This window comes from Eschrichtius robustus, chromosome 9, assembly GCF_028021215.1.
Source record: "Eschrichtius robustus isolate mEscRob2 chromosome 9, mEscRob2.pri, whole genome shotgun sequence".
In the NCBI taxonomy this organism is placed as follows: Eukaryota; Metazoa; Chordata; class Mammalia; order Artiodactyla; family Eschrichtiidae; genus Eschrichtius; species Eschrichtius robustus.
This window is the reverse complement of record NC_090832.1, coordinates 33,287,633-33,302,513: the sequence shown is the minus strand read 5'-3', so window position 1 is coordinate 33,302,513 and position 14,881 is coordinate 33,287,633. Positions and strand designations below refer to the sequence as shown.

Below are 14,881 nucleotides of genomic sequence, written 5' to 3'. Positions count from 1 at the left end.
CAGCAATGGCCTGCTGGGGTACTTTGAAGAGGACTAGCAGGCCTGCCTCTAAAAGAAATATAATTCTGCAACAGCCCATGGTTTCACCACTAAAGTCACATGCAGGGTTATATTGCATAGCCACCGGCTGCCTTCAAATAGATAACCTAAGAGAGGTATAAATGAGTCAGATACAACCCAGCCCCCAGGAGTTCATTTTTAGCTAGGATGGACAAATGTGTACTGTATAGGAAATGCAAAAATAAAGCATACCCAAATGCTAAGGGAACAACTCATAGGAGGTAAATAATTCCAAGATCTATTAAGGTTTCAAAGAAGAGGGCACAACTAATGTGCACATGTAATTTTCCCCCAAGCTTTCTGTATTAAACATTGATTATTTTACAATCAAAGAAAATAGTATTAAACACACATCAAGTAATAACAACCCATTAGGTCTTGAATTAGGGTGGGTTAAAACATGGCTTTTTACAAGGAGAGAGAACAAAAGAAGCGAAGGCACAGGTCCTGGATGACTGCTTGTACAAAGTAAAGGTGTGTTCATAGCCAAAGTGCTGTGAAGAATGCAAATGGGAAAAGGGAGACAGGATAAGAAGACTAAACATAAAAAAATATAAATTCCTACCAGATGTTTAGGGACTTCCAGTACCTTGCAACTAGTTAGTCTATATCCCATAGGCAGTGGGGATTAATCAAAGGTTACTGAGAGAGCAACGAAATCACCTATACTAGAAGGAAGAACATTATGGTAGCTGTAAATAGCAGGGATGGGAGGAAAAAGATGGAGAGAGAGATCCACTAGGTCATTATAGTAGAGCTTATCAGTTAGGAGGGTGCTGTAGTATTACAGCAGTGGCAGACCTATCTGTTCTTCATCTTCTTTCTTAACCCGTGCCACCTATAGCAGTGGCAATGCACAGACACTGCAGCAGTAGAATCAGGAACCGGTGGCTACATGGAAGTGGGAATGGAAGAGGAAGGGGTCCCAAATTACCCTATGGGTTCTAATCTAGATGAATGGAGACTAGATGTTAGATACAAATGGTTAAAAACAAAGTTGTTTAGAGGACAGGTCTGACATGTCCCCACAGCAGGAAGGCCTTGGGCAACATGCGATTATGAAGTACCTGGTGGCAGCTGGGAGGTGAGGAAAAGTTTTGGGTCTCTAGCCAGCTGTCCTGCAAAAGAACTGGTTGCCCCAAGGGTATTTCCTGTGCCTGCCTCATTGGTGAGTAGCAGCATTTGCCCATTTCTCAAGGATGCCCAACTTCCACAATCGGAGTCCACTTAGATGTGTTAAACTTCAAAACTGTTTCAGACAATGAAAGTTTTCAATTAAGAGTGAGGGATTAAAAAGGAAGAGAAGAAGAAAGATGGGAAAGGTGAATTTTCTGAGCAACTATCAAGTTTCAGGTACTTGTTAGGCCCTTTCAGATATGTTCTCTCTTAATCTGCCATCTTATACACAGGGGCACTAAAGGTTTAAGATGCATCAGAGCTGTGTCCCAAGTCACAGAGCTAGTCCTTGGTAGAGTCTGGAAGCAGGCTAGGCTCACTGAGAAACCTGACTGCGATTTCAAACAAAAGGCACTCACAACATTCTTTCCATTTAGGTCTGATAACATTTTATCACTGAACTAAGTCAATTTCCTTGTTATTTGATCCATTTGCAGTGTAATTAAAAATGTGATTACCAAACAGAAAAAGAAATGCTGAGGCTAAAAAAAAAAATCTTATAATTGAAATTTTTCAGACCAAACTGAGAAAATATAAAAGCAATTTCCACAGCACCTACCAGTGATTCCACCCTGGATCTTTAAGGCCTGAAGATCTAATATCCATTGGCTATTAGTCTATTGGTCTATCACAGTACAGTCCTGATAACTTGCTTTGGGTTTTACACCAAGTCCTGAGGTTCTAGTACTGATCTTTAATTTCAATCTATCCTCATAGGTTTGCTCTATCCAAACAAAAGAATACTGTGAATTAATTTATGAATCACAGAATTTTTGCATATGTGGTTTATACCGTCTTGAACCAATTTTCTGTGAACAATGAGATGAGGAAAACATCTGGCTCAAAAATTGCTAGGCCAGGTGATATAATATCCTTTTCCCTCTTCCTTTTCCTCTTCTTTAAATAGAGGCCCATCCTTGTTTACAGGATGAGGGCAAGAGGTAAAATCCTTTCCAAAAAGGAAGTAGTGTGTGATATTGTTATTAAGGTATTGTGTAAAACTGTTACACAGGCTGTCTAAGGAAATTTATCAAAAAAGTAGCTAAGCTCTCACCTATGTGGATAGTCACCTGTAAGAAGTCTGATGGAGCACTGAGGGATAGTGGGAAATCAAAGGCTCCAGGGAGGTCTTTCTTTTAACTCACTCATGCTGCTAAGCCTGTGTCTCTGAACCAGTTAAATGGAAGTTACATATTCCTACCTGACAGGGATGTTCTAAAGCACAAATAAGCTGGTGAGGAGGTTGAGAGAAAAAAGGAAAAATTTGCTGAATTTGCTCATTGAATATATATTTAGCACAGAACCCTAATATGAACGCATTACTCCCATCGCACAGATGAGAACACTGCAACTCAAAGATTCATGTCAGGGCAAACTCTTTGCTCAGATTTTTAAAAAAGGCAAAGCCAGGATTCACAAAATTCCTTTGACATAAAATCCATGCTCTTCCCATTTTTCCATTATTCTATCTTGAGCATATGGCAGCACATGCATTATTAAGATGAGTTTATATATTATTTTTATAGTTTACCGAATCTAAGAAACATATTCTTTTTTAGATTCATCATTCGTTATTTTGCAAACCACTAGTAAAGAAAAATACTGCCAATAATATTATGAAAACCACCAATTGTAAGTTGCATCAGAATTTCAGAGATGTTCAAATGTGAATGAAATGAAACAAATATACAGCTTAGAATAAAGTACAGAAATAGAACGACCAAGTAGAACCATTTTTCTTTTTTTTTTTTTTTTTTTAATCCCACCACTGCCCCCCACCACCGACCCCCTGCCCCCGGCCCACTTTCCCCTCTTGGTGTCCATACATTTGTTCTCTACATCTGTGTGTCTATTTCTGCCTTGTAAACTGGTTTATCTGTACCATTTTTCTAGATTCCACCTATATGCGTTAATATACGATATTTGTTTTTCTCTTTCTGGCTTACTTCACTCTGTATGACAGTCTCTAGGTCCATCCACATCTTTACAAATGACCCAATTTCATAGAACCATTTTTTAAATTTCACCAAAAAGGTCACAAATTTGATTCTTTTAAGATTCGCCAAGTATTTCAAAACTTTAATGATACTGATACATTTATTCAGTCAATAAATTACCTATTCATTTAACTACTATGTGCTTAACACTGCCGCAACTCTCAAGGCCATGTTATCAAAAACTAACAATCAAGTCACCAAACGTTTTACCAGAAAATATCAATGTTAACAACAACAACAAAAATATCAATCAAGTGCGTGCTCTGGGTATGAGGACAGAAGACTGCAAAGGCAGGAGGTAACACAAAGCAGGGAGTAGTCAGTTTTTCCAGAGACAAGTCCTCAGTCTCTTCTGCAGAACACAAAGCCTGGTTACTTGCAGTGGTTACCTCTTGTCTCTCTTACAAATGACTGACTTCAAATGCAAAGCTCCCAACTTCAATATGAAAACCAAATAAAGAAATTAGAGTCAGAGTTATCTGTTTATCCTTCTTCATCTTTTAAAAGAAGACTTGTGGCCTTTCAGAGTGGCACAGAAGTCCTTGCAAAGGGTCATGGTTTAACTGGGACCTGCCCCAGCCTGCCCTGGAGTCTTCCAGACTTTGCATGTCACCTCCTACACCTATCATGTTCCTGGTTTGGTCTTTGGGCTCCTGGAAAGGCTCTGGGATCGTCTTTTGGTTGACCCACACCCCAGCATTGTCACTGAGTCAGTCCTGTTGGAACAAGGTTCCATGTTCTCTAGGAGTGTGAATGAACACCCAGGGAAGTCCTGGCAACCACCTGATGTGCCCTAGGTAATATGACAAGGACATGGCTTACTTCTTCTTTTTTTTTTTTTTTTTTGGCTGCACTGTGCGGCTTGCAAAACGTATTTCCCCAACCAAGGATTGAACCCAGGCCACCACAGTGAAAGGGCTGAGTGCTAACCGCTGGACTGCCAGGGAAGTCCCAGACATGGTTTACTTCCTTTCAGATTTCTGTTTCATACCAGCCAGTGAACTTATTGTAGCCTGACAGATTTTGGGTAGAAACACAGTCATTCCCTTCTTAACACCAAAGCCAATTACCTGTCCTGTTAATTGACACAGCAAACTTTAAATTAATTAATATAAGAAGAAAATTCCTAACTACCTTTTTTTAAAATTGAAGTATAGTTGACTTACAATATTATATTAGTTTCAGGTATACAACATAGTGATTCAATATTTTGATAGATTACACACCAAAGTTATGATAAAATATTGGCTATATTTCCTGTGCTGTACATTACAACCTTGTGACTCATCTATTTTATAACTAGTAGTTTGTTCCTCTTAATCCCCTTCACCTATTTTATCACCCCTCCCTCTACTCCCTCTCTCCTCTGGCAACCACTATTTTGTTCTCTGTATCTGTGAGCCTATTTCTGTTTCGTTATATATGTTTGTTTGGTTTCTTAGATGTTGTCATAAAAATGATAACATACAGTATTGGTCTTTCTCTGTCTGACTTATTTCACTTAGAATAATGCCCTCCAGGTTCATCCATGTTGTTGCAAATGGAAAGATTTCATTTTTTTTTAATCTAACTAACTACCTTTTGATAGTTGTGGAATTCTCTCTTAACTATTCACTTCCTGAATTAATGTGAGGGTCACTAGATTGGCCCTAAAAGATCACTCATGGCACAGTCCTGCAGCCTGTGGAACAAAAACCACATTCACAGAAAGACAGACAAGATGAAAAGGCAGAGGGCTATGTACCAGATGAAGGAAAAAGATAAAACCCCAGAAAAACAACTAAATGAAGTGGAGATAGGCAACCTTCCAGAAAAAGAATTCAGAATAATGATAGTGAAGATGATCCAGGACCTCGGAAAAAGAATGGAGGCAAAGATCAAGAAGATGCAAGAAATGTTTAACAAAGACCTAGAAGAATTAAAGAACAAACAAACAGAGATGAACAATACAATAACTGAAATCAAAACTACACTAGAAGGAATCAATAGCAGGATAACTGAGGCAGAAGAACAGATAAGTGACCTGTAAGACAGAAGGGTGGAATTCACTACTGCGGAACAGAATAAAGAAAAAAGAATGAAAAGAAATGAAGACAGCCTAAGAGACCTCTGGGACAACATTAAACGCAACAACATTCGCATTATAGGGGTCCCAGAAGGAGAAGAGAGAGAGAAAGGACCAGAGAAAATATTTGAAGAGATTATAGTCGAAAACTTCCCTACCGTGGGAAAGGAAATAGCCACCCAAGTCCAGGAAGCACAGCAAGTCGCATACAGGATACACCCAAGGAGAAACACACTGAGACACATATTAATCAAATTGGCAAAAATTAAAGACAAAGAAAAATTATTGAAAGCAGCAAGGGAAAAATGACAAATAACATAAAAGGGAACTCCCATAAGGTTAACAGCTAATTTCTCAGCAGAAACTCTACAAGCCAGAAGGGAGCGGCATGATATACTTAAATTGATGAAAGGGAAGAACCTACAACCAAGATTACTCTACCCAGCAAGGATCTCATTCAGATTCAATGGAGAAATCAAAAGCTTTACAGACAAGCAAAAGCTAAGAGAATTCAGCACCACCAAACCAGCTCTACAACAAATGCTAAAGGAACTTCTCTAAGTGGGAAACACAAGAGAAGAAACGGACCTACAAAAACAAACCCAAAACAATTAAGAAAATGGTCATAGGAACATACATAACAATAATTACCTTAAACATGAATGGATTAAATACTCCAACCAAAAGACACAGGTGTGCTGAATGGATACAAAAACAAGACCCATATACATGCTGTCTACAAGAGACCCACTTCAGACCTAGGGACACATTCAGACTGAAAGTCAGGGGATGGAAAAAGATACTCCATGCAAATGGAAATCAAAAGAAAGCTGCAGTAGCAATACTCATATCAGATAAAAGACACTTTAAAATAAAGAATGTTACAAGAGACAAGGAAGGACATTATGTACTGATCAAGGGATGAATCCAAGAAGATATAACAATTATAAATATATATGCACCCAACATAGGAGCACCTCAATACATAAGGCAACTGCTAACATCTGTAAAAGAGGAAATCAACAGTAACACAATAATAGTGGGGGACTTTAACACCTCACTTACACCAATGGACAGATCATCCAAAATGAAAATAAATAAGGAAACAGAAGCTTTCAATGACACAACAGACCAGACAGATTTAATTGATATTTATAGGACATTCCATCCAAAAACAGCAGTACACTTTCTTCTCAAGTGTGCACGGAACATTCTCCAGGATAGATCACATCTTGGGTCACAAATCAAGCCTCAGCAAGTTTAAGAAAATTGAAATCATATCAAGCATCTTTTCTGACCACAACGTTATGAGATTAGAAATGAATTACAGGAAACAAAACGTAAAAAACACAAACACATGGAGGCTAAACAATACGTTACTAAATAACCAAGAGATCACTGAAGAAATCAAAGAGGAAATCAAAAAATACCTAGAGACAAATGACAATGAAAACACAACGATCCAAAACCTATGAGATGCAGCAAAAGCAGTTCTAAGAGGGAGGTTTATAGCTATACAAGCCTACCTAAAGAAACAAGAAAAATCTCAAATAAACAATCTAACCTTACACCTAAAGGAACTAGAAAAAGAAGAACAAACAAAACCCAAAGTTAGCAGAAGGAAAGAAATCATAAAGATCAGAGCAGAAATAAATGAAATAGAAACAAAGAAAACAATAGCAAAGATCAATAAAACTAAAAGCTGGTTCTTTGAGAAGATAAACAAAATTGATAAACCATTAGCCAGACTCATCAAGGAAAAGAGGGAGAGGACTCAAATCAATAAAATTAGAAATGAAAAAGGAGAAGTTACAACAGACACTGCAGAAATACAAAGCATCCTAAGAGACTACTACAAGCAACTCTATACCAATAAAATGGACAACCTGGAAGAAATGGACAAATGCTTAGAAAGGTATAACCTTCCAAGACTGAACCAGGAAGAAACAGAAAATATGAACAGACCAATCACAAGGAATGAAATTGAAACTGTGATTAAAAATCTTCCAACAAACAAAAGTCCAGGACCAGATGGCTTCACAGGTGAATTCTATCAAACATTTAGAGAAGAGCTAACACCCATCCTTCTCAAACTCTTCCAAAAAAGTGCAGAGGAAGGAACACCCCCAAACTCATTCTATCAGGCCACCATCACCCTGACACCAAAACCAGACAAAGATACTACAAAAAAAGAAAATTACAGACCAATATCCCTGATGAATATAGATGCAAAAATCCTCAACAAAATACTAGCAAACAGAATCCAACAACACATTAAAAGGATCATACAACATGATCAAGTGGGATTTATCCCAGAAATGCACAGATTCTTCAGTATACACAATCAATCAATGTGGTACACCATATTAACAAATTGAAGAATAAAAACCATATGATCATCTCAATAGATGCAGAAAAAGCTTTTGACAAAAGTCAACACGCATTAATGATAAAAACTCTCCAGAGAGTGGGCATAGAAGGAACCTACCTCAACATAATAAAGGCCATATACGACAAACCCACAGCAAACATCATTCTCAATGGTGAAAAACTGAAAGCATTTCCTCTAGGATCAGGAACGAGACAAGGATGTCCACTCTCACCACTATTATTCAACATAGTTCTGGAAGTCCTAGCCACGGCAATCAGAGAAGAAAAAGAAATAAAAGGAATACAAATTGGAAAAGAAGAAGTAAAGCTGTCACTGTTTGCAGATGACATGATACTATACATAGAGAATCCTAAAAATGCCACCAGAAAACTGCTAGAGCTAGTCAATGAATTTGGTAAAGTTGCAGGATACAAAATTAATGCACAGAAATCTCTTGCATTCCTATACACTAATGATGAAAAATCTGAAAGAGAAATTATGGAAACACTCCCATTTACCATTGCAACAAAAAGAATAACATACCTAGGTATAAACCTACCTAGGGAGACAGAAGACCTGTATGCAGAAAACTATAAGACACTGATGAAAGAAATTAAAGATGATACCAACAGATGGAGAGATATACCATGTTCTTGGATGGGAAGAATCAACATTGTGAAAATGACTCTACTACCCAAAGCAATCTACAGATTCAATGCAATCCCTATCAAATTACCAATGGCATTTTTTACACAACTAGAACAAATCATCTTAAAATTTGTATGGAGACACAAAAGACCCCGAAGAGCGAAAGCAGTCTTGAGGGAAAGAAACGGAGCTGGAGGAATCAGACTCCCTGACTTCAGACTATACTGCAAAGCTACAGTAATCAAGACAATATGGTACTGGCACAAAAACAGAAACATAGATCAATGGAACAAGATAGAAAGCCCAGAGATTAACCCACGCACCTATGGTCAACTAATCTATGACAAAGGAGGCAAAGATAGACCATGGAGAAAAGACCGTCTCTTCAAGAAGTGATGCTGGGAAAACTGGACAGCTACATGTAAAAGAATGAAATTAGAACACTCCCTAACACCATACACAAAAATAAACTCAAAATGGATTAGAGACCTAAATGTAAGACCGGACACTATAAAACTCTTAGAGGAAAACATAGGAAGAACACTCTTTGACATAAATCACAGCAAGATCTTTTTTGATCCACCTCCTAGAGTAATGGAAATAAAAACAAAAATAAACAAATGGGACCTAATGAAACTTCAAAGCTTTTGCACAGCAAAGGAAACCATAAACAAGACAAAAAGACAACCCTCAGAATGGGAGAAAATATTTGCAAACGAATCAACGGACAAAGGATTAATCTCCAAAATATATAAACAGCTCATGCAGCTCAATATTAAAGAAACAAACAACCCAATCCAAAAATGGGCAGAAAACCTAAATAGACATTTCTCCAAAGAAGACATACAGATGGCCAAGAAGCACAGGAAAAGCTGCTCAACATCACTAATTATTAGAGAAAATGCAAATCAAAACTACAATCAGGTATCACCTCACACCAGTTAGAATGGGTATCACCAGAAAATCTACAAACAACAAATGCTGGAGAGGGTGTGGAGAAAAGGGAACCCTCTTGCACTGTTGGTGGGAATGTAAATTGATACAGCCACTATGGAGAACAGTATGGAGGTTCTTAAAGAACTAAAAATAGAATTACCATATGATCTAGCAATCCCACTACTGGGCATATACCCAGAGAAAACCATCATTCAAAAAGACACATGCACCCCAATGTTCATTGCAGCACTATTTACAGTAGGCAGGTCATGGAAGCAACCTAAATGCCCATCGACAGGCGAATGGATTAAGAAGATGTGGTACATATATACAATGGAATATTACTCATCCATAAAAAGGAACGAAATTGGGTCATTTGTTGAGACGTGGATGGATCTGAGACTGTCATACAGAGTGAAGTAAGTCAGAAAGAGAAAAACAAATATCGTATATTAACGCATGTATGTGGAACCTTGAAAAATGGTACAGATGAACCAGTTTGCAGGGCAGAACTTGAGACACAGATGTAGAGAACAAACGTATGGACACCAAGGGTGGAAAACCGCGGTGGTGTGGGGATGGGAAAAAAAAAAAAAAGATCACTCATGGCATAATTATTGTCAGTTCATTGGTTTATTTTTCTGTGAGACTATGTTCATTGGACACTCATCAGTTTATTCATTTGGCAAATACTTTTGCCATGCACTTACTAGTGCCAGGCACTGTATTAGTTGATGGTAATAAATTGATAAATAAGAATGAAATAAGGAAGTTACAAAAAGCTAGTGGGTGCAAATTCTTAGATTCCCCCAGCTGAAAAAAAATGCATTTATTAAATGCCAATTATATGCTGCTCTGTGCTATTTTACTCCTTCTCAATTAATCCTCATTTCTTTGCCTCTGTTTGACAAATGAGGAAGCTGAAAGATTAGTTAGAAAGAGTACGGAATTTACAAGAGAGAGAGCCAGCAGGGTTCACATTTGAACCCATGTCTCCTGACTTTAAATCAATCATACAGTCTTTTTTATACTAAGGCATATTGCTCATGGCATCTGTCAAAAGGAATATCATGGTGCAGTTAGAAGTTCCAATCTCCAGCAGATTTGTGTTGTGTCAGTTTGAGCATTGTTGTGTCATTAATGGAAACTTGGAGCACAAGTTACAAGCAGCTGAGCATAGTACCAGAGCTACAGTCCTCTGAACACTATTATGTCTTACAATTAAATAGACAAGGCGCCCTCACATTTATTTTCATTGGAAAGAGAAATACCATGGTCCCATACTTCATCATACAAGTGCTGTACACATTCCCTCTGTAGTGGGCAAGTCTTATTCTTTCCAGGGAAAAGTTAAGCTACTAATATTTCTCAGCCTTTGTATGTGTTAAAGTTATAATATAGTCATTGGAATCTTATTATAATGAATTCTAGGTTCATAACAAAGGATTGTTCCAAAGGTGACTTACTCTTACACTGAGATAATACTTGGTGCCAAAAACTAAATCCCCCTGGATCAGAGTCAGCTATGTAGCAAAGCATTTGCCCTACCTGCTTACTTTCCTTTTCTCTCTGTACCCTGTCCCACTATAAGAGGGATTTGAGGCTGTTTTTTTGAGGCATTTTAGTTAAATGTGTACCATTAAGACACATACTTGCCTAGCATTTTAAAGAGTGAAAGCTTTTATTTCTCACAAGGAAGTTCTAGGCATTAACTTAGATCTCCCTTGGACATTCTAAAGAAAGGCTGAATTACTGAAGTATGAACAACACTTCAACATGTGACAATTTCACCAATAACATGTTCCCGTAGAATATGCTTGGTCCTCTATTCTACCTCTCATCCTGTTATACTGAAGTTATTTCTGGTAACTCCCCGTTCCCCCCCACTCCCAACACACACACACACACACACACACACACGTAACACACACGAAGACTCTATAAGATTATATGGTTCTTGAGGGCAAAAAGTTCTAACCATCTCTATACTTTCAATATAATGTCTGGACACAGTCACTCATTAGTATTTATTGACTGAATATGCCAAAGTACCCACGTCAAAGCCACTGGTCTGGCTAAGGACACAAAAGCCTCAAGAGTCCTGCTTCCCCACAGATGAGGATGGATAGGTCAGTGCAAACCCTGAGAACGGCATAATTGAGAAATGCAGTAGATCTGGATCCCTGCTAGAACAGCTTCTTGGCTGATAAGATAAATGCTGTGGTAAGAATAAGCTATTCTACTGAATCAATCATTGTTAATACAACCCTGTATCACCTGTGAAGCAGTGTCAACTATGCATTCTGAAGTAGGAAGGAAAAATAATCATTTTCACTCTGTTCTTTCACCTCCCCTTTCCTAAAGAAACCAGAATCACTATCATACTAGAATTGACTAATTTGTCAACAGTCTCAATCTGTCTTTATCTTACTGAGCATCAGGATACATGAGAAAAACGCATCCAGAGAAGAGCACAAAGTCTGTAATTCCCCCACAGCACTGAACTACCACTGGCATCACTAATCAACAACTATAATTAAGCCTAATTATAAATTACAAGTATCTAATTTTAGAAGACCTTTGCTTTATAAAGCCTAGACATTACAGATGTTGTTAACTTAGCTATTTCAAATTATTCCCGAGCCAGAAACATCCTTCATGCATTCTTGCCTCATGAATCTGGCCTAGAAACACTACACTAGTCAGGGTCCTCTCCTCAGGTCTATAGGGATCAGGAGCAGCAATCCATCTGGTATTCTGAGTTGAGCATCTCTGAGAAGGTAACTGTATGCTACCCACCCAAATCGCTCTTCTACTTATAACTAACATCCCCATGGGTTTCAGATTTTCTTTTACTTGTTCTCCTGTGGTCTTGGTGTGATTTTTGATATGAACAGTCTCAGGAAATGTGGTAAATCCAAGCTCTGTCAGTTTAACAAAGACCTGAGTGAGGGACAGCCCTGAAATGGGAAAAGTGTCAGGGAAAAGGAAGAAACAAGTCCACTACAGAATATGTACAAGCGCACGACAGAGTACTTAAGCCCCTTACTGCCAGCTTTGAAGCACCATCATTTATGTTTTGGTTGGGTTTTGAACATCTCCAACTAGAATTAAGATGCCCAAAGTATTATCTTTGCCAGGTATAAGGACTGGTGGAAAAAAAAACGGAAGGAGAAACAATTGCAGTCATTCTGGATGTGACAGCCCAGTGAAGTCCTGCTGAATTTTCTGATTTAGAAAACGAAGGGCTGCATGGCACGTGGGGACCTCTGTGCTCCCTCCAGCCCTGACACGATTGGTCTAGGGTACATCATGTCGTGAACTTCCCTGAGCGTGACGGATCACACTTCCCACATTGGCAGGTTATACAGATACGATGGTGACAGCTACCAACTGATTCAAGGCACAGTGTCCCCAAATCCCTGACCTCTAAGAGTGGTGAGCAGCGAGCTAAATAAGGGGGCAGATGTTTGCCCCTCTGTCTACTGCTTGAAAGGCCTTTTACAGGAAACTGCAAATCATTAAGGGGAGCCATAGGATAGCAGCTTTAGCCACAGGTGTCACTAACTCTTTTTCCTGGAACACAGGTGGTGGTGGTGACACTTAGCCATTCCTGACAATCCCAGGATGCTGAACATGCATCAAAGACAATGGCCAGTAGGTCTGGTCTTCCTGTTGAGAGAAAGCAGGCACAGCAGGGACTTGCTTTGGAAAAGGAAGCTGGTATTAGGGCTTTATCTTACTGTTTAGAGTCGACTTTATCTCAAAGGATAGCAGCGGCGTGTATCACGCGACAGTGCTTTGATCATGACCTCTCTTCTAAAGGCAGTCCATCACAGCCTCTGCCATGCCCATTACCCTGCCCACAATCCCTAGAAAAGAAGTAGCTAATCCTAGACAGCCATTCTCTACAGCATCCATGTCCAGCCTGAACGAGCTAATGACTCACCTAGCGATCAGTGTTAAAAACAGTGCCTTCAGGAGATCTGGTTTCCAGAACTGATGTTAATGCTAATTATCTCTGTGACTTTGTGCATGGTACCTTTTCTATGCCTCAGTTTCCTCACCGTATAAAGAAAAGGTTAGTTAGATCACAGGGGGCCTCAGATCCCTTCTACCTTTAGTGATTCTGTGATGATGACATAAATCATCTAAATAGTACCCTTTTTTTGGCCACGCTTCGAGGTTTGAGGGATCTTAGTTCCCCGACCAGGGATCGAACCTGGGCCCCTGCAGTGAAAGCACCAAGTCCTAACCACTGGACCACCAGGGAATTCCCAGTAGTACTATTTATTATGCTTGCTTACTGTGTGCCATGCACCCTACTAAGTGCTTTTCATACATCCTCTACTTTAATCCTTCCAACAATATGTGATGACAATTTTACCCCCACTTTATAGGTAAAACAAAACAAAACAAAACAAAGACTCAAAGACAGGATTTACAAAGGGTTCTATCCTGCTTATACCTTTTTATGTCTTTTTAGTCAAAAGGTGTGCTTTATTTAAAAATCACACAAATTCACAGTGGGCAAGCCCCCCAAAATTCACATAGAACTAGATTAAAACTAAAATGAAATAGACTTTTTACAACCGCTCTATTTTATCAATTGATGGCTTTGCTTTTTACTCTGCTTTTTAAACTGCCAAATCGAGTGAACAGATTCATTATTTTCAACACAATATTGCATAAATCTAGATGATTCCTCTGACAAGCCTCTGAGGAGATGTATGACCATAGTACTCTGGTACTCAAATCAAAAGCAGCCTTAAGAAAACGATTCTTCTAGATCTGGGGCCTCGCGTTAAAAATGCCTTCACCAGGAGTGACTCCAGAGCCAAATGTTTTCCATCCACATGTCATTTCCATTAAGCATTAATATGAAGAGGCAATATTCTTACCAGTTACCAAAATGAGGTGAACTTTTAGCTTTAATTTGGTTGCCACCTGCTGGCTAAAAGACAAAAATCTTCCCTCTGCAGCACAGGAAGCTTGGAAGCACAGAAGGACAAACGGAAACAAGTGAATTCTTTATCATCAGCAAAGCAAGTTTGGGTGACATCAGGTTAATTTCTAAAGCAGAAGGGAAATAGTATTTAATGTGTCTATTTTTTGCCAGGTACTGCGTTAGGTACTTCATATATACTATTACATTTAATCAGCCCCAAACAATGTGACTGGCCTAAATATCAGTAACACCACTTTAACTGGCTTCAGACTCCATAACCAAAAAGTGGCCACGAATTCAAAACCAGGTCTCACCCAGACCTGGTTCAGCATCATCAATGCATACTCTTTCCATTACTCCATGAGTCTTCTCAACCATGGTGTGCCCGAGTAATCTTACACTGCACAGAAGAGACTGCTGGGTTGAGGCTTAGGAGCAGAGCTACAACTCACCACGGAGAGTCACAAAGCCTTCCTGGTAGTTCACAAGTTAGGCAGAGACAAGCCAGATAAATACTTCATAAACTTGGCAAGAAGAGCATCAGTGATTAGTCAAAATAAGGGAAAATGAGACTACCGTGACAGCCATCAATAAAAGCAATTTCAGGGGTTCAGAAAAAATAATACATTTTACATTAAAATTTCAAACATTCAGCCCTTCAGCAAAAAAAATTTGAAAAA

The 14,881-nt window shown here is 38.8% G+C and overlaps 1 protein-coding gene across 1 annotated transcript in view; it reads right to left on the bottom strand.

The window, feature by feature from the left end:
- Positions 1–14,881, bottom strand: part of ARHGAP18 (Rho GTPase activating protein 18) — a 191,471-nt gene that overhangs the window by 139,602 nt on the left and 36,988 nt on the right. The gene's annotated exons all lie outside the window — the stretch shown is intronic.